Source organism: Leuresthes tenuis, unplaced genomic scaffold, assembly GCF_036924035.1.
Source record: "Leuresthes tenuis unplaced genomic scaffold, fLeuTen1.0.hap1 SCAF_1, whole genome shotgun sequence".
Classification (NCBI taxonomy): domain Eukaryota; kingdom Metazoa; phylum Chordata; class Actinopteri; order Atheriniformes; family Atherinopsidae; genus Leuresthes; species Leuresthes tenuis.
In genome coordinates, this window is record NW_027325355.1 from 2354874 (window position 1) to 2373469 (window position 18596).

General features: G+C 46.3%; 1 non-coding gene and 47 pseudogenes across 1 annotated transcript; all 48 read right to left on the bottom strand.

Moving 5' to 3' along the window:
* Nucleotides 1-47: 47 nt before the first annotated feature.
* On the bottom strand, nucleotides 48-166 carry LOC140293283 (5S ribosomal RNA; annotated as a pseudogene).
* A 269-nt stretch (nucleotides 167-435) lies between these two features.
* Nucleotides 436-554, bottom strand: LOC140277229 (5S ribosomal RNA; annotated as a pseudogene).
* A 272-nt stretch (nucleotides 555-826) lies between these two features.
* Nucleotides 827-945, bottom strand: LOC140306742 (5S ribosomal RNA; annotated as a pseudogene).
* A 269-nt stretch (nucleotides 946-1214) lies between these two features.
* On the bottom strand, nucleotides 1215-1333 carry LOC140291498 (5S ribosomal RNA; annotated as a pseudogene).
* Nucleotides 1334-1600: 267 nt separating this feature from the next.
* LOC140273136 (5S ribosomal RNA) lies at nucleotides 1601-1719 on the bottom strand (annotated as a pseudogene).
* A 269-nt stretch (nucleotides 1720-1988) lies between these two features.
* On the bottom strand, nucleotides 1989-2107 carry LOC140286232 (5S ribosomal RNA; annotated as a pseudogene).
* A 272-nt stretch (nucleotides 2108-2379) lies between these two features.
* LOC140295530 (5S ribosomal RNA) lies at nucleotides 2380-2498 on the bottom strand (annotated as a pseudogene).
* Nucleotides 2499-2767: 269 nt separating this feature from the next.
* Nucleotides 2768-2886, bottom strand: LOC140293591 (5S ribosomal RNA; annotated as a pseudogene).
* A 272-nt stretch (nucleotides 2887-3158) lies between these two features.
* LOC140284039 (5S ribosomal RNA) lies at nucleotides 3159-3277 on the bottom strand (annotated as a pseudogene).
* A 269-nt stretch (nucleotides 3278-3546) lies between these two features.
* On the bottom strand, nucleotides 3547-3665 carry LOC140295177 (5S ribosomal RNA; annotated as a pseudogene).
* A 269-nt stretch (nucleotides 3666-3934) lies between these two features.
* On the bottom strand, nucleotides 3935-4053 carry LOC140292033 (5S ribosomal RNA; annotated as a pseudogene).
* Nucleotides 4054-4325: 272 nt separating this feature from the next.
* Nucleotides 4326-4444, bottom strand: LOC140310074 (5S ribosomal RNA; annotated as a pseudogene).
* A 266-nt stretch (nucleotides 4445-4710) lies between these two features.
* On the bottom strand, nucleotides 4711-4829 carry LOC140294130 (5S ribosomal RNA; annotated as a pseudogene).
* A 269-nt stretch (nucleotides 4830-5098) lies between these two features.
* Nucleotides 5099-5217, bottom strand: LOC140291499 (5S ribosomal RNA; annotated as a pseudogene).
* A 267-nt stretch (nucleotides 5218-5484) lies between these two features.
* LOC140306755 (5S ribosomal RNA) lies at nucleotides 5485-5603 on the bottom strand (annotated as a pseudogene).
* A 269-nt stretch (nucleotides 5604-5872) lies between these two features.
* On the bottom strand, nucleotides 5873-5991 carry LOC140286243 (5S ribosomal RNA; annotated as a pseudogene).
* Nucleotides 5992-6263: 272 nt separating this feature from the next.
* On the bottom strand, nucleotides 6264-6382 carry LOC140295531 (5S ribosomal RNA; annotated as a pseudogene).
* Nucleotides 6383-6651: 269 nt separating this feature from the next.
* LOC140293592 (5S ribosomal RNA) lies at nucleotides 6652-6770 on the bottom strand (annotated as a pseudogene).
* A 272-nt stretch (nucleotides 6771-7042) lies between these two features.
* On the bottom strand, nucleotides 7043-7161 carry LOC140284050 (5S ribosomal RNA; annotated as a pseudogene).
* Nucleotides 7162-7430: 269 nt separating this feature from the next.
* LOC140294628 (5S ribosomal RNA) lies at nucleotides 7431-7549 on the bottom strand (annotated as a pseudogene).
* A 269-nt stretch (nucleotides 7550-7818) lies between these two features.
* On the bottom strand, nucleotides 7819-7937 carry LOC140292034 (5S ribosomal RNA; annotated as a pseudogene).
* A 272-nt stretch (nucleotides 7938-8209) lies between these two features.
* Nucleotides 8210-8328, bottom strand: LOC140310077 (5S ribosomal RNA; annotated as a pseudogene).
* A 266-nt stretch (nucleotides 8329-8594) lies between these two features.
* Nucleotides 8595-8713, bottom strand: LOC140294131 (5S ribosomal RNA; annotated as a pseudogene).
* Nucleotides 8714-8982: 269 nt separating this feature from the next.
* On the bottom strand, nucleotides 8983-9101 carry LOC140291500 (5S ribosomal RNA; annotated as a pseudogene).
* A 267-nt stretch (nucleotides 9102-9368) lies between these two features.
* LOC140306762 (5S ribosomal RNA) lies at nucleotides 9369-9487 on the bottom strand (annotated as a pseudogene).
* Nucleotides 9488-9756: 269 nt separating this feature from the next.
* On the bottom strand, nucleotides 9757-9875 carry LOC140286265 (5S ribosomal RNA; annotated as a pseudogene).
* Nucleotides 9876-10147: 272 nt separating this feature from the next.
* Nucleotides 10148-10266, bottom strand: LOC140295532 (5S ribosomal RNA; annotated as a pseudogene).
* A 269-nt stretch (nucleotides 10267-10535) lies between these two features.
* Nucleotides 10536-10654, bottom strand: LOC140293593 (5S ribosomal RNA; annotated as a pseudogene).
* Nucleotides 10655-10926: 272 nt separating this feature from the next.
* LOC140284061 (5S ribosomal RNA) lies at nucleotides 10927-11045 on the bottom strand (annotated as a pseudogene).
* Nucleotides 11046-11314: 269 nt separating this feature from the next.
* Nucleotides 11315-11433, bottom strand: LOC140294629 (5S ribosomal RNA; annotated as a pseudogene).
* A 269-nt stretch (nucleotides 11434-11702) lies between these two features.
* Nucleotides 11703-11821, bottom strand: LOC140292036 (5S ribosomal RNA; annotated as a pseudogene).
* A 272-nt stretch (nucleotides 11822-12093) lies between these two features.
* LOC140310084 (5S ribosomal RNA) lies at nucleotides 12094-12212 on the bottom strand (annotated as a pseudogene).
* Nucleotides 12213-12478: 266 nt separating this feature from the next.
* On the bottom strand, nucleotides 12479-12597 carry LOC140292392 (5S ribosomal RNA; annotated as a pseudogene).
* A 269-nt stretch (nucleotides 12598-12866) lies between these two features.
* Nucleotides 12867-12985, bottom strand: LOC140277236 (5S ribosomal RNA; annotated as a pseudogene).
* Nucleotides 12986-13257: 272 nt separating this feature from the next.
* On the bottom strand, nucleotides 13258-13376 carry LOC140288855 (5S ribosomal RNA; annotated as a pseudogene).
* A 269-nt stretch (nucleotides 13377-13645) lies between these two features.
* On the bottom strand, nucleotides 13646-13764 carry LOC140294630 (5S ribosomal RNA; annotated as a pseudogene).
* A 269-nt stretch (nucleotides 13765-14033) lies between these two features.
* Nucleotides 14034-14152, bottom strand: LOC140292037 (5S ribosomal RNA; annotated as a pseudogene).
* A 272-nt stretch (nucleotides 14153-14424) lies between these two features.
* Nucleotides 14425-14543, bottom strand: LOC140310089 (5S ribosomal RNA; annotated as a pseudogene).
* Nucleotides 14544-14809: 266 nt separating this feature from the next.
* LOC140292393 (5S ribosomal RNA) lies at nucleotides 14810-14928 on the bottom strand (annotated as a pseudogene).
* Nucleotides 14929-15197: 269 nt separating this feature from the next.
* On the bottom strand, nucleotides 15198-15316 carry LOC140277242 (5S ribosomal RNA; annotated as a pseudogene).
* A 272-nt stretch (nucleotides 15317-15588) lies between these two features.
* LOC140306769 (5S ribosomal RNA) lies at nucleotides 15589-15707 on the bottom strand (annotated as a pseudogene).
* A 269-nt stretch (nucleotides 15708-15976) lies between these two features.
* Nucleotides 15977-16095, bottom strand: LOC140294079 (5S ribosomal RNA; annotated as a pseudogene).
* A 269-nt stretch (nucleotides 16096-16364) lies between these two features.
* On the bottom strand, nucleotides 16365-16483 carry LOC140300737 (5S ribosomal RNA; annotated as a pseudogene).
* A 266-nt stretch (nucleotides 16484-16749) lies between these two features.
* LOC140295180 (5S ribosomal RNA) lies at nucleotides 16750-16868 on the bottom strand (annotated as a pseudogene).
* Nucleotides 16869-17137: 269 nt separating this feature from the next.
* LOC140296800 (5S ribosomal RNA) lies at nucleotides 17138-17256 on the bottom strand (annotated as a pseudogene).
* A 269-nt stretch (nucleotides 17257-17525) lies between these two features.
* LOC140298328 (5S ribosomal RNA) lies at nucleotides 17526-17644 on the bottom strand. The gene has a single exon (XR_011913986.1). It is a non-coding gene; the product is annotated as a 5S ribosomal RNA (ribosomal RNA).
* A 266-nt stretch (nucleotides 17645-17910) lies between these two features.
* LOC140291360 (5S ribosomal RNA) lies at nucleotides 17911-18029 on the bottom strand (annotated as a pseudogene).
* Nucleotides 18030-18298: 269 nt separating this feature from the next.
* On the bottom strand, nucleotides 18299-18417 carry LOC140304684 (5S ribosomal RNA; annotated as a pseudogene).
* Between the last annotated feature and the right edge of the window lie 179 nt (nucleotides 18418-18596).

Sequence of the window (18596 nt, forward strand, 5' to 3'; positions counted from 1 at the left end):
TCAGACGTTGCAACAAAAGACATGCAGGTTGTAGAGAGAAGAGAAAAAGCTTACAGCAAATGGTATTTTCAAGCGGTCTCCCACCCAAGTACTAACCAGGCCCAACCCTGCTTGGCTTCCGAGATCAGACGAGGTCAGGCATATTGAGGGTGGTGTGGCCGTAAGCAACAATGTCAGTGACAAATGTGCATTATATAAGTACAGGAATCATACGGTTCCTCTATGTAACCAGATAATTGCTGAGAAAGGCTGATGTGTAGTGGGCACATCTTCTTCCCTGACGTGATTATTCTCTTCAGCTGAAACTGAGACTCTCAGATCACTTCGTGTCTTCAAACAAAGCAGCAGCAGCTGAAGATGACCAACTTCCTCATGTGTCACAGGGTGATCAGACGTTGCAACAAAAGACATGCAGGTTGTAGAGAGAAGAGAAAACGCTTACAGCACCTGGTATTCCCAAGCAGTCTCCCATTGAAGTACTAACCAGGCCCAACCCTCCTTGGCTTCCGAGATCAGACGAGGTCGGGCATATTCAGGGTGGTGTGGCCGTAAGGAACAATTTCTGTGACAAATGTGCATTATATAAGTACTGGAATCATACACTTCCTCTATGTAACCAGATAATTTCCAAGAAAGGCTGACTCTTAGTGGGCACATCTTCCTTCTTGATGTGATCATTCTCTTCAGCTGAAACTGAGACTCTCAGATCACTTCGTGTCTGCCAACAAAGCAGCAGCAGCTGCTGAAGATGACCAACTTCCTCATGTGTCATAGGGTGATCAGACGTTGCAACAAAAGACATGCAGGTGGTAGAGAGAAGAGAAAAAGCTTAAAGCACCTGGTATTCCCAAGAGGTCTTCCATCCAAGTACTAACCAGGCCCAACCCTCCTTGGCTTCCGAGATCAGACGAGGTCGGGCATGTTCAGGGTGGTGTGGCCGTAAGCAACAATGTCTCTGACAAATGTGCATTATATAGGTACTGGAATCATACGGTTCCTCTATGCAACCAGTTAATTTCCGAGAAAGGCTGATGTGTACTGGGCACATCTTCTTCCCTGACGTGATTATTCTCTGCAGCTGAAACTGAGACTCTCAGATCACTTTGTGTCTGCCAACAAAGCAGCAGCAGCTGAAGATGACCAACTTCCTCATGTGTCACAGGGTGATCAGACGTTGCAACAAAAGACATGCAGGTGGTAGAGAGAAGAGAAAAAGCTTACAGCATCTGGTATTCCCAAGCGGTCTCTCATCCAAGTACTAACCAGGCCCAACCCTCCTTGGCTTCTGAGAGCAGACGAGGTCAGACATATTCAGGGTGGTTTGGCCGTAAGCAACAATCTCTGTGACAAATGTGCATTATATAGGCAATGGAATCATATGGTTCCTCTGTAACAAGATAATTGCCGAGAAAGGCTGATATGTAGTGGGCACATCTTGTTCCCTGACGTGATAATTTTCTCCAGCTGAAAATGAGACTCTCAGATCACTTCGTGTCTGCCAACAAAGCAGCAGCAGCTGAAGATGACCACCTTCCTCATGTGTCACAGGGTGATCAGACGTTGCAACAAAAGACATGCAGGTGGTAGAGAGAAGAGAAAAAGCTTAAAGCACCTGGTATTCCCAAGAGGTCTTCCATCCAAGTACTAACCAGGCCCAACCCTCCTTGGCTTCCGAGATCAGACGAGGTCGGGCATGTTCAGGGTGGTGTGGCCGTAAGTAACAATGTCTCTGACAAATGTGCATTATATAGGTACTGGAATCATACACTTCCTCTATGTAACCAGATAATTGCCGAGAAAGGCTGACTCTTAGTGGGCACATCTTCCTTCTTGATGTGATCATTCTCTTCAGCTGAAACTGAGACTCTCAGATCACTTCGTGTCTGCCAACAAAGCAGCAGAAGCTGAAGATGACCAACTTCCTCATGTGTCACAGGGTGATCAGACGTTGCAACAAAAGACATGCAGGTGGTAGAGAGAAGAGAAAAAGCTTACAGCACCTGGTATTCGCAAGCGGTCTCCCATTCAAGAACTAACCAGGCCCAACCCTGCTTGGCTTCCGAGATCAGACGAGGTCGAGCTTATTCAGGGTGGTGTGGCGGTAAGCAACAATATCTGGTACAAATGTGTATTATATAGGTACTGGAATCATACACTTCCTCTATGTAACCAGATAATTGCCGAGAAAGGCTGACTCTTAGTGGGCACATCTTCCACCTTGATGTGATTATTCTCTGGAGCTGAAACTGAGACTCTCAGATCACTTCATGTCTGCCAACAAAGCAGCAGCAGCAGCTGAAGATGACCAACTTCCTCATGTGTCACAGGGTGATCAGACGTTGCAACAAAAGACATGCAGGTTGTAGAGAGAAGAGAAAAAGCTTACAGCAAATGGTATTTTCAAGCGGTCTCCCACCCAGGTACTAACCAGGCCCAACCCTGCTTGGCTTCCGAGATCAGACGAGGTCAGGCATATTGAGGGTGGTGTGGCCGTAAGCAACAATGTCTGTGACAAATGTGCATTATATAAGTACAGGAATCATACGGTTCGTCTATGTAACCAGATAATTGCTGAGAAAGGCTGATGTGTAGTGGGCACATCTTCTTCCCTGACGTGATTATTCTCTTCAGCTGAAACTGAGACTCTCAGATCACTTCGTGTCTTCAAACAAAGCAGCAGCAGCTGAAGATGACCAACTTCCTCATGTGTCACAGGGTGATCAGACGTTGCAACAAAAGACATGCAGGTTGTAGAGAGAAGAGAAAACGCTTACAGCACCTGGTATTCCCAAGCAGTCTCGCATTGAAGTACTAACCAGGCCCAACCCTCCTTGGCTTCCGAGATCAGACGAGGTCGGGCATATTCAGGGTGGTGTGGCCGTAAGGAACAATTTCTGTGACAAATGTGCATTATATAAGTACTGGAATCATACACTTCCTCTATGTAACCAGATAATTTCCGAGAAAGGCTCACTTGTTATGGGCACATCTTCTTCCCTGATGTGATCATTCTCTGCAGATGAAACTGAGACTCTCAGATCACTTCGTGTCTGCCAACAAAGCAGCAGCAGCTGCTGAAGATGACCAACTTCCTCATGTGTCATAGGGTGATCAGACGTTGCAACAAAAGACATGCAGGTGGTAGAGAGAAGAGAAAAAGCTTAAAGCACCTGGTATTCCCAAGAGGTCTTCCATCCAAGTACTAACCAGGCCCAACACTCCTTGGCTTCCGAGATCAGACGAGGTCGGGCATGTTCAGGGTGGTGTGGCCGTAAGCAACAATGTCTCTGACAAATGTGCATTATATAGGTACTGGAATCATACGGTTCCTCTATGCAACCAGTTAATTTCCGAGAAAGGCTGATGTGTACTGGGCACATCTTCTTCCCTGACGTGATTATTCTCTGCAGCTGAAACTGAGACTCTCAGATCACTTTGTGTCTGCCAACAAAGCAGCAGCAGCTGAAGATGACCAACTTCCTCATGTGTCACAGGGTGATCAGACGTTGCAACAAAAGACATGCAGGTGGTAGAGAGAAGAGAAAAAGCTTACAGCATCTGGTATTCCCAAGCGGTCTCTCATCCAAGTACTAATCAGGCCCAACCCTCCTTGGCTTCTGAAAGCAGACGAGGTCAGACATATTCAGGGTGGTTTGGCCGTAAGCAACAATCTCTGTGACAAATGTGCATTATATAGGCAATGGAATCATATGGTTCCTCTATGTAACAAGATAATTGCCGAGAAAGGCTGATATGTAGTGGGCACATCTTGTTCCCTGACGTGATAATTTTCTCCAGCTGAAAATGAGACTCTCAGATCACTTCGTGTCTGCCAACAAAGCAGCAGCAGCTGAAGATGACCACCTTCCTCATGTGTCACAGGGTGATCAGACGTTGCAACAAAAGACATGCAGGTGGTAGAGAGAAGAGAAAAAGCTTAAAGCACCTGGTATTCCCAAGAGGTCTTCCATCCAAGTACTAACCAGGCCCAACCCACCTTGGCTTCTGAGAGCAGACGAGGTCAGACATATTCAGGGTGGTTTGGCCGTAAGCAACAATCTCTGTGACAAATGTGCATTATATAGGCAATGGAATCATATGGTTCCTCTATGTAACAAGATAATTGCCGAGAAAGGCTGATATGTAGTGGGCACATCTTCTTCCCTGACGTGATAATTTTCTCCAGCTGAAAATGAGACTCTAAGATCACTTCGTGTCTGCCAACAAAGCAGCAGCAGCTGCTGAAGATGACCAACTTCCTCATGTGTCACAGGGTGATCAGACGTTGCAACAAAAGACATGCAGGTGGTTGAGAGAAGAGAAAAAGCTTACAGCACCTGGTATTCCCAAGCTGTCTCCCATCCAAGTACTAACCAGGCCCAACCCTGCTTGGCTTCCAAGATCAGAAGAGGTCGGGCATATTCAGAGTGGTGTGGCCGTAAGCAACAATGTCTGTGACAAATATAAACTGTATAGGTACTGGAATCATACGGTTCCTCTATGCAACCAGATAATTGCCAAGAAAGGCTGATAAGTAGTGGAAACATCTTCCCTGACGTGATTATTCTCTCCAGCTGAAACTGAGACTCTCATATCACTTCGTGTCTGCCAACAAAGCAGCAGCAGCTGAAGATGATCAACTTCCTCATGTGTCACAGGGCGATCAGACATTGCAACAAAAGACATGCAGGTGGTAGAGAGAAGAGAAAAAATTTACAGCACCTGGTATTCCCAAGCAGTCTCCCATTCAAGTACTAACAAGGCCCAACCCTGCTTGGGTTCTGAGATCAGACGAGGTCGGGCATATTCAGGGTGGTGTGGCCGTAAGCAACAATGTCTCTGACAAATGTGCATTATATAGGTACTGGAATCATACGGTTCCTCTATGCAACCAGTTAATTTCCGAGAAAGGCTGATGTGTACTGGGCACATCTTCTTCCCTGACGTGATTATTCTCTGCAGCTGAAACTGAGACTCTCAGATCACTTTGTGTCTGCCAACAAAGCAGCAGCAGCTGAAGATGACCAACTTCCTCATGTGTCACAGGGTGATCAGACGTTGCAACAAAAGACATGCAGGTGGTAGAGAGAAGAGAAAAAGCTTACAGCATCTGGTATTCCCAAGCGGTCTCTCATCCAAGTACTAACCAGGCCCAACCCTCCTTGGCTTCTGAGAGCAGACGAGGTCAGACATATTCAGGGTGGTTTGGCCGTAAGCAACAATCTCTGTGACAAATGTGCATTATATAGGCAATGGAATCATATGGTTCCTCTGTAACAAGATAATTGCCGAGAAAGGCTGATATGTAGTGGGCACATCTTGTTCCCTGACGTGATAATTTTCTCCAGCTGAAAATGAGACTCTCAGATCACTTCGTGTCTGCCAACAAAGCAGCAGCAGCTGAAGATGACCACCTTCCTCATGTGTCACAGGGTGATCAGACGTTGCAACAAAAGACATGCAGGTGGTAGAGAGAAGAGAAAAAGCTTAAAGCACCTGGTATTCCCAAGAGGTCTTCCATCCAAGTACTAACCAGGCCCAACCCTCCTTGGCTTCCGAGATCAGACGAGGTCGGGCATGTTCAGGGTGGTGTGGCCGTAAGCAACAATGTCTCTGACAAATGTGCATTATATAGGTACTGGAATCATACACTTCCTCTATGTAACCAGATAATTGCCGAGAAAGGCTGACTCTTAGTGGGCACATCTTCCTTCTTGATGTGATCATTCTCTTCAGCTGAAACTGAGACTCTCAGATCACTTCGTGTCTGCCAACAAAGCAGCAGAAGCTGAAGATGACCAACTTCCTCATGTGTCACAGGGTGATCAGACGTTGCAACAAAAGACATGCAGGTGGTAGAGAGAAGAGAAAAAGCTTACAGCACCTGGTATTCGCAAGCGGTCTCCCATTCAAGAACTAACCAGGCCCAACCCTGCTTGGCTTCCGAGATCAGACGAGGTCGAGCTTATTCAGGGTGGTGTGGCGGTAAGCAACAATATCTGGTACAAATGTGTATTATATAGGTACTGGAATCATACACTTCCTCTATGTAACCAGATAATTGCCGAGAAAGGCTGACTCTTAGTGGGCACATCTTCCACCTTGATGTGATTATTCTCTGGAGCTGAAACTGAGACTCTCAGATCACTTCATGTCTGCCAACAAAGCAGCAGCAGCAGCTGAAGATGACCAACTTCCTCATGTGTCACAGGGTGATCAGACGTTGCAACAAAAGACATGCAGGTTGTAGAGAGAAGAGAAAAAGCTTACAGCAAATGGTATTTTCAAGCGGTCTCCCACCCAGGTACTAACCAGGCCCAACCCTGCTTGGCTTCCGAGATCAGACGAGGTCAGGCATATTGAGGGTGGTGTGGCCGTAAGCAACAATGTCTGTGACAAATGTGCATTATATAAGTACAGGAATCATACGGTTCGTCTATGTAACCAGATAATTGCTGAGAAAGGCTGATGTGTAGTGGGCACATCTTCTTCCCTGACGTGATTATTCTCTTCAGCTGAAACTGAGACTCTCAGATCACTTCGTGTCTTCAAACAAAGCAGCAGCAGCTGAAGATGACCAACTTCCTCATGTGTCACAGGGTGATCAGACGTTGCAACAAAAGACATGCAGGTTGTAGAGAGAAGAGAAAACGCTTACAGCACCTGGTATTCCCAAGCAGTCTCGCATTGAAGTACTAACCAGGCCCAACCCTCCTTGGCTTCCGAGATCAGACGAGGTCGGGCATATTCAGGGTGGTGTGGCCGTAAGGAACAATTTCTGTGACAAATGTGCATTATATAAGTACTGGAATCATACACTTCCTCTATGTAACCAGATAATTTCCGAGAAAGGCTCACTTGTTATGGGCACATCTTCTTCCCTGATGTGATCATTCTCTGCAGATGAAACTGAGACTCTCAGATCACTTCGTGTCTGCCAACAAAGCAGCAGCAGCTGCTGAAGATGACCAACTTCCTCATGTGTCATAGGGTGATCAGACGTTGCAACAAAAGACATGCAGGTGGTAGAGAGAAGAGAAAAAGCTTAAAGCACCTGGTATTCCCAAGAGGTCTTCCATCCAAGTACTAACCAGGCCCAACACTCCTTGGCTTCCGAGATCAGACGAGGTCGGGCATGTTCAGGGTGGTGTGGCCGTAAGCAACAATGTCTCTGACAAATGTGCATTATATAGGTACTGGAATCATACGGTTCCTCTATGCAACCAGTTAATTTCCGAGAAAGGCTGATGTGTACTGGGCACATCTTCTTCCCTGACGTGATTATTCTCTGCAGCTGAAACTGAGACTCTCAGATCACTTTGTGTCTGCCAACAAAGCAGCAGCAGCTGAAGATGACCAACTTCCTCATGTGTCACAGGGTGATCAGACGTTGCAACAAAAGACATGCAGGTGGTAGAGAGAAGAGAAAAAGCTTACAGCATCTGGTATTCCCAAGCGGTCTCTCATCCAAGTACTAACCAGGCCCAACCCTCCTTGGCTTCTGAAAGCAGACGAGGTCAGACATATTCAGGGTGGTTTGGCCGTAAGCAACAATCTCTGTGACAAATGTGCATTATATAGGCAATGGAATCATATGGTTCCTCTATGTAACAAGATAATTGCCGAGAAAGGCTGATATGTAGTGGGCACATCTTGTTCCCTGACGTGATAATTTTCTCCAGCTGAAAATGAGACTCTCAGATCACTTCGTGTCTGCCAACAAAGCAGCAGCAGCTGAAGATGACCAACTTCCTCATGTGTCACAGGGTGATCAGACGTTGCAACAAAAGACATGCAGGTGGTAGAGAGAAGAGAAAAAGCTTAAAGCACCTGGTATTCCCAAGAGGTCTTCCATCCAAGTACTAACCAGGCCCAACCCACCTTGGCTTCTGAGAGCAGACGAGGTCAGACATATTCAGGGTGGTTTGGCCGTAAGCAACAATCTCTGTGACAAATGTGCATTATATAGGCAATGGAATCATATGGTTCCTCTATGTAACAAGATAATTGCCGAGAAAGGCTGATATGTAGTGGGCACATCTTGTTCCCTGACGTGATAATTTTCTCCAGCTGAAAATGAGACTCTAAGATCACTTCGTGTCTGCCAACAAAGCAGCAGCAGCTGCTGAAGATGACCAACTTCCTCATGTGTCACAGGGTGATCAGACGTTGCAACAAAAGACATGCAGGTGGTTGAGAGAAGAGAAAAAGCTTACAGCACCTGGTATTCCCAAGCTGTCTCCCATCCAAGTACTAACCAGGCCCAACCCTGCTTGGCTTCCAAGATCAGAAGAGGTCGGGCATATTCAGAGTGGTGTGGCCGTAAGCAACAATGTCTGTGACAAATATAAACTGTATAGGTACTGGAATCATACGGTTCCTCTATGCAACCAGATAATTGCCAAGAAAGGCTGATAAGTAGTGGAAACATCTTCCCTGACGTGATTATTCTCTCCAGCTGAAACTGAGACTCTCATATCACTTCGTGTCTGCCAACAAAGCAGCAGCAGCTGAAGATGATCAACTTCCTCATGTGTCACAGGGCGATCAGACATTGCAACAAAAGACATGCAGGTGGTAGAGAGAAGAGAAAAAATTTACAGCACCTGGTATTCCCAAGCAGTCTCCCATTCAAGTACTAACAAGGCCCAACCCTGCTTGGGTTCTGAGATCAGACGAGGTCGGGCATATTCAGGGTGGTGTGGCCGTAAGCAACAATGTCTCTGACAAATGTGCATTATATAGGTACTGGAATCATACGGTTCCTCTATGCAACCAGTTAATTTCCGAGAAAGGCTGATGTGTACTGGGCACATCTTCTTCCCTGACGTGATTATTCTCTGCAGCTGAAACTGAGACTCTCAGATCACTTTGTGTCTGCCAACAAAGCAGCAGCAGCTGAAGATGACCAACTTCCTCATGTGTCACAGGGTGATCAGACGTTGCAACAAAAGACATGCAGGTGGTAGAGAGAAGAGAAAAAGCTTACAGCATCTGGTATTCCCAAGCGGTCTCTCATCCAAGTACTAACCAGGCCCAACCCTCCTTGGCTTCTGAGAGCAGACGAGGTCAGACATATTCAGGGTGGTTTGGCCGTAAGCAACAATCTCTGTGACAAATGTGCATTATATAGGCAATGGAATCATATGGTTCCTCTGTAACAAGATAATTGCCGAGAAAGGCTGATATGTAGTGGGCACATCTTGTTCCCTGACGTGATAATTTTCTCCAGCTGAAAATGAGACTCTCAGATCACTTCGTGTCTGCCAACAAAGCAGCAGCAGCTGAAGATGACCACCTTCCTCATGTGTCACAGGGTGATCAGACGTTGCAACAAAAGACATGCAGGTGGTAGAGAGAAGAGAAAAAGCTTAAAGCACCTGGTATTCCCAAGAGGTCTTCCATCCAAGTACTAACCAGGCCCAACCCTCCTTGGCTTCCGAGATCAGACGAGGTCGGGCATGTTCAGGGTGGTGTGGCCGTAAGCAACAATGTCTCTGACAAATGTGCATTATATAGGTACTGGAATCATACACTTCCTCTATGTAACCAGATAATTGCCGAGAAAGGCTGACTCTTAGTGGGCACATCTTCCTTCTTGATGTGATCATTCTCTTCAGCTGAAACTGAGACTCTCAGATCACTTCGTGTCTGCCAACAAAGCAGCAGAAGCTGAAGATGACCAACTTCCTCATGTGTCACAGGGTGATCAGACGTTGCAACAAAAGACATGCAGGTGGTAGAGAGAAGAGAAAAAGCTTACAGCACCTGGTATTCGCAAGCGGTCTCCCATTCAAGAACTAACCAGGCCCAACCCTGCTTGGCTTCCGAGATCAGACGAGGTCGAGCTTATTCAGGGTGGTGTGGCGGTAAGCAACAATATCTGGTACAAATGTGTATTATATAGGTACTGGAATCATACACTTCCTCTATGTAACCAGATAATTGCCGAGAAAGGCTGACTCTTAGTGGGCACATCTTCCACCTTGATGTGATTATTCTCTGGAGCTGAAACTGAGACTCTCAGATCACTTCATGTCTGCCAACAAAGCAGCAGCAGCAGCTGAAGATGACCAACTTCCTCATGTGTCACAGGGTGATCAGACGTTGCAACAAAAGACATGCAGGTTGTAGAGAGAAGAGAAAAAGCTTACAGCAAATGGTATTTTCAAGCGGTCTCCCACCCAGGTACTAACCAGGCCCAACCCTGCTTGGCTTCCGAGATCAGACGAGGTCAGGCATATTGAGGGTGGTGTGGCCGTAAGCAACAATGTCTGTGACAAATGTGCATTATATAAGTACAGGAATCATACGGTTCGTCTATGTAACCAGATAATTGCTGAGAAAGGCTGATGTGTAGTGGGCACATCTTCTTCCCTGACGTGATTATTCTCTTCAGCTGAAACTGAGACTCTCAGATCACTTCGTGTCTTCAAACAAAGCAGCAGCAGCTGAAGATGACCAACTTCCTCATGTGTCACAGGGTGATCAGACGTTGCAACAAAAGACATGCAGGTTGTAGAGAGAAGAGAAAACGCTTACAGCACCTGGTATTCCCAAGCAGTCTCGCATTGAAGTACTAACCAGGCCCAACCCTCCTTGGCTTCCGAGATCAGACGAGGTCGGGCATATTCAGGGTGGTGTGGCCGTAAGGAACAATTTCTGTGACAAATGTGCATTATATAAGTACTGGAATCATACACTTCCTCTATGTAACCAGATAATTTCCGAGAAAGGCTCACTTGTTATGGGCACATCTTCTTCCCTGATGTGATCATTCTCTGCAGATGAAACTGAGACTCTCAGATCACTTCGTGTCTGCCAACAAAGCAGCAGCAGCTGCTGAAGATGACCAACTTCCTCATGTGTCATAGGGTGATCAGACGTTGCAACAAAAGACATGCAGGTGGTAGAGAGAAGAGAAAAAGCTTAAAGCACCTGGTATTCCCAAGAGGTCTTCCATCCAAGTACTAACCAGGCCCAACACTCCTTGGCTTCCGAGATCAGACGAGGTCGGGCATGTTCAGGGTGGTGTGGCCGTAAGCAACAATGTCTCTGACAAATGTGCATTATATAGGTACTGGAATCATACGGTTCCTCTATGCAACCAGTTAATTTCCGAGAAAGGCTGATGTGTACTGGGCACATCTTCTTCCCTGACGTGATTATTCTCTGCAGCTGAAACTGAGACTCTCAGATCACTTTGTGTCTGCCAACAAAGCAGCAGCAGCTGAAGATGACCAACTTCCTCATGTGTCACAGGGTGATCAGACGTTGCAACAAAAGACATGCAGGTGGTAGAGAGAAGAGAAAAAGCTTACAGCATCTGGTATTCCCAAGCGGTCTCTCATCCAAGTACTAACCAGGCCCAACCCTCCTTGGCTTCTGAAAGCAGACGAGGTCAGACATATTCAGGGTGGTTTGGCCGTAAGCAACAATCTCTGTGACAAATGTGCATTATATAGGCAATGGAATCATATGGTTCCTCTATGTAACAAGATAATTGCCGAGAAAGGCTGATATGTAGTGGGCACATCTTGTTCCCTGACGTGATAATTTTCTCCAGCTGAAAATGAGACTCTCAGATCACTTCGTGTCTGCCAACAAAGCAGCAGCAGCTGAAGATGACCACCTTCCTCATGTGTCACAGGGTGATCAGACGTTGCAACAAAAGACATGCAGGTGGTAGAGAGAAGAGAAAAAGCTTAAAGCACCTGGTATTCCCAAGAGGTCTTCCATCCAAGTACTAACCAGGCCCAACCCACCTTGGCTTCTGAGAGCAGACGAGGTCAGACATATTCAGGGTGGTTTGGCCGTAAGCAACAATCTCTGTGACAAATGTGCATTATATAGGCAATGGAATCATATGGTTCCTCTATGTAACAAGATAATTGCCGAGAAAGGCTGATATGTAGTGGGCACATCTTGTTCCCTGACGTGATAATTTTCTCCAGCTGAAAATGAGACTCTAAGATCACTTCGTGTCTGCCAACAAAGCAGCAGCAGCTGCTGAAGATGACCAACTTCCTCATGTGTCACAGGGTGATCAGACGTTGCAACAAAAGACATGCAGGTGGTTGAGAGAAGAGAAAAAGCTTACAGCACCTGGTATTCCCAAGCTGTCTCCCATCCAAGTACTAACCAGGCCCAACCCTGCTTGGCTTCCAAGATCAGAAGAGGTCGGGCATATTCAGAGTGGTGTGGCCGTAAGCAACAATGTCTGTGACAAATATAAACTGTATAGGTACTGGAATCATACGGTTCCTCTATGCAACCAGATAATTGCCAAGAAAGGCTGATAAGTAGTGGAAACATCTTCCCTGACGTGATTATTCTCTCCAGCTGAAACTGAGACTCTCATATCACTTCGTGTCTGCCAACAAAGCAGCAGCAGCTGAAGATGATCAACTTCCTCATGTGTCACAGGGCGATCAGACATTGCAACAAAAGACATGCAGGTGGTAGAGAGAAGAGAAAAAATTTACAGCACCTGGTATTCCCAAGCAGTCTCCCATTCAAGTACTAACAAGGCCCAACCCTGCTTGGGTTCTGAGATCAGACGAGGTCGGGCATATTCAGGGTGGTGTGGCCGTAAGTAACAATGTCTGTGACAAATGTGCATTATATAGGTACTGGAATCATACGGTTCCTCTATGCAACCAGATAATTGCCAAGAAAGGCTAACTTGTAGTGGGCACATCTTCTTCCCTGATGTGATTATTCTCTGCAGCTGAAACTGAGACTCTCAGATCACTTCGTGTCTGCCAACAAAGCAGCAGCAGCTGAAGATGACCAACTTCCTCATGTGTCACAGGGTGATCAGACGTTGCAACAAAAGACATGCAGGTGGTAGAGAGAAGAGAAAACGCTTACAGCACCTGGTATTCCCAAGCAGTCTCCCATTGAAGTACTAACCAGGCCCAACCCTCCTTGGCTTCCGAGATCAGACGAGGTCGGGCATATTCAGGGTGGTGTGGCCGTAAGGAACAATTTCAGTGACAAATGTGCATTATATAAGAACTGGAATCATACACTTCCTCTATGTAACCAGATAATTTCCGAGAAAGGCTCACTTGTTATGGGCACATCTTCTTCCCTGATGTGATCATTCTCTGCAGCTGAAACTGAGACTCTCAGATCACTTCGTGTCTGCCAACAAAGCAGCAGCAGCTGCTGAAGATGACCAACTTCCTCATGTGTCACAGGGTGATCAGACGTTGCAACAAAAGACATGCAGGTGGTAGAGAGAAGAGAAAAAGCTTAAAGCACCTGGTATTCCCAAGAGGTCTTCCATCCAAGTACTAACCAGGCCCAACCCTCCTTGGCTTCCGAGATCAGACGAGGTTGGGCATGTTCAGGGTGGTGTGGCCGTAAGCAACAATGTCTCTGACAAATGTGCATTATATAGGTACTGGAATCATACGGTTCCTCTATGCAACCAGTTAATTTCCGAGAAAGGCTGATGTGTACTGGGCACATCTTCTTCCCTGACGTGATTATTCTCTGCAGCTGAAACTGAGACTCTCAGATCACTTTGTGTCTGCCAACAAAGCAGCATTAGCTGAAGATGACCAACTTCCTCATGTGTCACAGGGTGATCAGACGTTGCAACAAAAGACATGCAGGTGGTAGAGAGAAGAGAAAAAGCTTACAGCATCTGGTATTCCCAAGCGGTCTCTCATCCAAGTACTAACCAGGCCCAACCCTCCTTGGCTTCTGAAAGCAGACGAGGTCAGACATATTCAGGGTGGTTTGGCCGTAAGCAACAATCTCTGTGACAAATGTGCATTATATAGGCAATGGAATCATATGGTTCCTCTATGTAACAAGATAATTGCCGAGAAAGGCTGATATGTAGTGGGCACATCTTGTTCCCTGACGTGATAATTTTCTCCAGCTGAAAATGAGACTCTCAGATCACTTCGTGTCTGCCAACAAAGCAGCAGCAGCTGAAGATGACCACCTTCCTCATGTGTCACAGGGTGATCAGACGTTGCAACAAAAGACATGCAGGTGGTAGAGAGAAGAGAAAAAGCTTAAAGCACCTGGTATTCCCAAGAGGTCTTCCATCCAAGTACTAACCAGGCCCAACCCACCTTGGCTTCTGAGAGCAGACGAGGTCAGACATATTCAGGGTGGTTTGGCCGTAAGCAACAATCTCTGTGACAAATGTGCATTATATAGGCAATGGAATCATATGGTTCCTCTATGTAACAAGATAATTGCCGAGAAAGGCTGATATGTAGTGGGCACATCTTGTTCCCTGACGTGATAATTTTCTCCAGCTGAAAATGAGACTCTAAGATCACTTCGTGTCTGCCAACAAAGCAGCAGCAGCTGCTGAAGATGACCAACTTCCTCATGTGTCACAGGGTGATCAGACGTTGCAACAAAAGACATGCAGGTGGTTGAGAGAAGAGAAAAAGCTTACAGCACCTGGTATTCCCAAGCTGTCTCCCATCCAAGTACTAACCAGGCCCAACCCTGCTTGGCTTCCAAGATCAGAAGAGGTCGGGCATATTCAGAGTGGTGTGGCCGTAAGCAACAATGTCTGTGACAAATATAAACTGTATAGGTACTGGAATCATACGGTTCCTCTATGCAACCAGATAATTGCCAAGAAAGGCTGATAAGTAGTGGAAACATCTTCCCTGACGTGATTATTCTCTCCAGCTGAAACTGAGACTCTCATATCACTTCGTGTCTGCCAACAAAGCAGCAGCAGCTGAAGATGATCAACTTCCTCATGTGTCACAGGGCGATCAGACATTGCAACAAAAGACATGCAGGTGGTAGAGAGAAGAGAAAAAATTTACAGCACCTGGTATTCCCAAGCAGTCTCCCATTCAAGTACTAACAAGGCCCAACCCTGCTTGGGTTCTGAGATCAGACGAGGTCGGGCATATTCAGGGTGGTGTGGCCGTAAGTAACAATGTCTGTGACAAATGTGCATTATATAGGTACTGGAATCATACGGTTCCTCTATGCAACCAGATAATTGCCAAGAAAGGCTAACTTGTAGTGGGCACATCTTCTTCCCTGATGTGATTATTCTCTGCAGCTGAAACTGAGACTCTCAGATCACTTCGTGTCTGCCAACAAAGCAGCAGCAGCTGAAGATGACCAACTTCCTCATGTGTCACAGGGTGATCAGACGTTGCAACAAAAGACATGCAGGTGGTAGAGAGAAGAGAAAACGCTTACAGCACCTGGTATTCCCAAGCAGTCTCCCATTGAAGTACTAACCAGGCCCAACCCTCCTTGGCTTCCGAGATCAGACGAGGTCGGGCATATTCAGGGTGGTGTGGCCGTAAGGAACAATTTCAGTGACAAATGTGCATTATATAAGAACTGGAATCATACACTTCCTCTATGTAACCAGATAATTTCCGAGAAAGGCTCACTTGTTATGGGCACATCTTCTTCCCTGATGTGATCATTCTCTGCAGCTGAAACTGAGACTCTCAGATCACTTCGTGTCTGCCAACAAAGCAGCAGCAGCTGCTGAAGATGACCAACTTCCTCATGTGTCACAGGGTGATCAGACGTTGCAACAAAAGACATGCAGGTGGTAGAGAGAAGAGAAAAAGCTTAAAGCACCTGGTATTCCCAAGAGGTCTTCCATCCAAGTACTAACCAGGCCCAACCCTCCTTGGCTTCCGAGATCAGACGAGGTCGGGCATGTTCAGGGTGGTGTGGCCGTAAGCAACAATGTCTCTGACAAATGTGCATTATATAGGTACTGGAATCATACGGTTCCTCTATGCAACCAGTTAATTTCCGAGAAAGGCTGATGTGTACTGGGCACATCTTCTTCCCTGACGTGATTATTCTCTGCAGCTGAAACTGAGACTCTCAGATCACTTTGTGTCTGCTACCAAAGCAGCAGCAGCTGAAGATGACCAACTTCCTCATGTGTCACAGGGTGATCAGACGTTGCAACAAAAGACATGCAGGTGGTAGAGAGAAGAGAAAAAGCTTACAGCATCTGGTATTCCCAAGCGGTCTCTCATCCAAGTACTAACCAGGCCCAACCCTCCTTGGCTTCTGAGAGCAGACGAGGTCAGACATATTCAGGGTGGCTTGGCCGTAAGCAACAATCTCTGTGACAAATGTGCATTATATAGGTAATGGAATCATATGGTTCCTCTATGTAACAAGATAATTGCCGAGAAAGGCTGATATGTAGTGGGCACATCTTGTTCCCTGACGTAATAATTTTCTCCAGCTGAAAATGAGACTCTCAGATCACTTCGTGTCTGCCAACAAAGCAGCAGCAGCTGAAGATGACCACCTTCCTCATGTGTCACAGGGTGATCAGACGTTGCAACAAAAGACATGCAGGTGGTAGAGAGAAGAGAAAAAGCTTAAAGCACCTGGTATTCCCAAGAGGTCTTCCATCCAAGTACTAACCAGGCCCAACCCTGCTTGGCTTCCAAGATCAGACGAGGTCGGGCATATTCAGGGTGGTGTGGCCGTAAGCAACAATGTCTGTGACAAATATAAACTGTATAGGTACTGGAATCATACGGTTCATCTATGCAACCAGATAATTGCCAAGAAAGGCTGATAAGTAGTGGAAACATCTTCCCTGACGTGATTATTCTCTCCAGCTGAAACTGAGACTCTCATATCACTTCGTGTCTGCCAACAAAGCAGCAGCAGCTGAAGATCACCAACTTCCTCATGTGTCACAGGGCGATCAGACATTGCAACAAAAGACATGCAGGTGGTAGAGAGAAGAGAAAAAATTTACAGCACCTGGTATTCCCAAGCAGTCTCCCATTCAAGTACTAACAAGGCCCAACCCTGCTTGGGATCTGAGATCAGACGAGGTCGGGCATATTCAGGGTGGTGTGGCCGTAAGTAACAATGTCTGTGACAAATGTACATTATATAGGTACTGGAATCATACGGTTCCTCTATGCAACCAGATAATTGCCAAGAAAGGCTAACTTGTAGTGGGCACATCTTCTTCCCTGATGTGATTATTCTCTGCAGCTGAAACTGAGACTCTCAGATCACTTCGTGTCTGCCAACAAAGCAGCAGCAGCTGAAGATGACCAACTTCCTCATGTGTCACAGGATGATCAGACATTGCAACAAAAGACATGCAGGTGGTAGAGAGAAGAGAAAAAATTTACAGCACCTGATATTCCCAAGCGGTCTCCCATTCAAGTACTAACCAGGCCCAAACCTGCTTGGGTTCTGAGATCATACTAGGTCGGGCATATTCAGGGTGGTGTGGCCGAAAGTAACAATGTCTGTGACAAATGTGCATTATATAGGTACTGGAATCATACGGTTCCTCTATGCAACCAGATAATTGCCAAGAAAGGCTAACTTGTAGTGGGCACATCTTCTTCCCTGATGTGATTATTCTCTTCAGCTGAAACTGAGACTCTCAGATCACTTCGTGTCTGCCAACAAAGCAGCAGCAGCTGAAGATGACCAACTTCCTCATGTGTCACAGGGTGATCAGACGTTGCAACAAAAGACATGCAGGTGGTTGAGAGAAGAGAAAAAGCTTACAGCACCTGGTATTCCCAAGAGGTCTCCCATCCAAGTACTAACCAGGCCCAACCCTGCATGGCTTCCAAGATCAGACGAGGTCGGGCATATTCAGGGTGGTGTGGCCGTAAGCAACAATGTCTGTGACAAATATAAACTGTATAGGTACTGGAATCATACGGTTCCTCTATGCAACCAGATATTTGCCAAGAAAGGCTGATAAGTAGTGGAAACATCTTCCCTGACGTGATTATTCTCTCCAGCTGAAACTGAGACTCTCATATCACTTCGTGTCTGCCAACAAAGCAGCAGCAGCTGAAGATGACCAACTTCCTCATGTGTCACAGGGCGATCAGACATTGCAACAAAAGACATGCAGGTGGTAGAGAGAAGAGAAAAAGCTTACAGCACCTGGTATTCCCAAGCAGTCTCCCATTCAAGTACTAACCAGGCCCAACCCTGCTTGGGTTCTGAGATCAGACGAGGTTGGGCATATTCAGGGTGGTGTGGCCGTAAGTAACAATGTCTGTGACAAATGTGCATTATATAGGTACTGGAATCATACAGTTCCTCTATGCAACCAGATAATTGCCAAGAAAGGCTGATATGTAGTGGGCACATCTTGTTCCCTGACGTGATAATTTTCTCCAGCTGAAAATGAGACTCTAAGATCACTTCGTGTCTGCCAACAAAGCAGCAGAAAATGAAGATGACCAACTTCCTCATGTGTCACAGGGTGATCAGACGTTGCAACAAAAGACATGCAGGTGGTTGAGAGAAGAGAAAAAGCTTACAGCACCTGATAATCCCAAGCGGTCTCCCATCCAAGTACTAACCAGGCACAACCCTGCTTGGCTTCCGAGATCAGACGAGGTCGGGCATATTCAGGGTGGTGTGGCCGTAAGCAACAATGTCTGTGACAAATGTAAATTGTATAGGTACTGGAATCATACGTTTCCTCTATATAACCAGATAATTGCAGAGAAAGGCTGATAAATAGTGGGCACATCTTCTTCCCTGACGTGATTATTCTCTCCAGCTGAAAATGAGACTCTCAGATCACTTCGTGTCTGCCAACAAAGCAG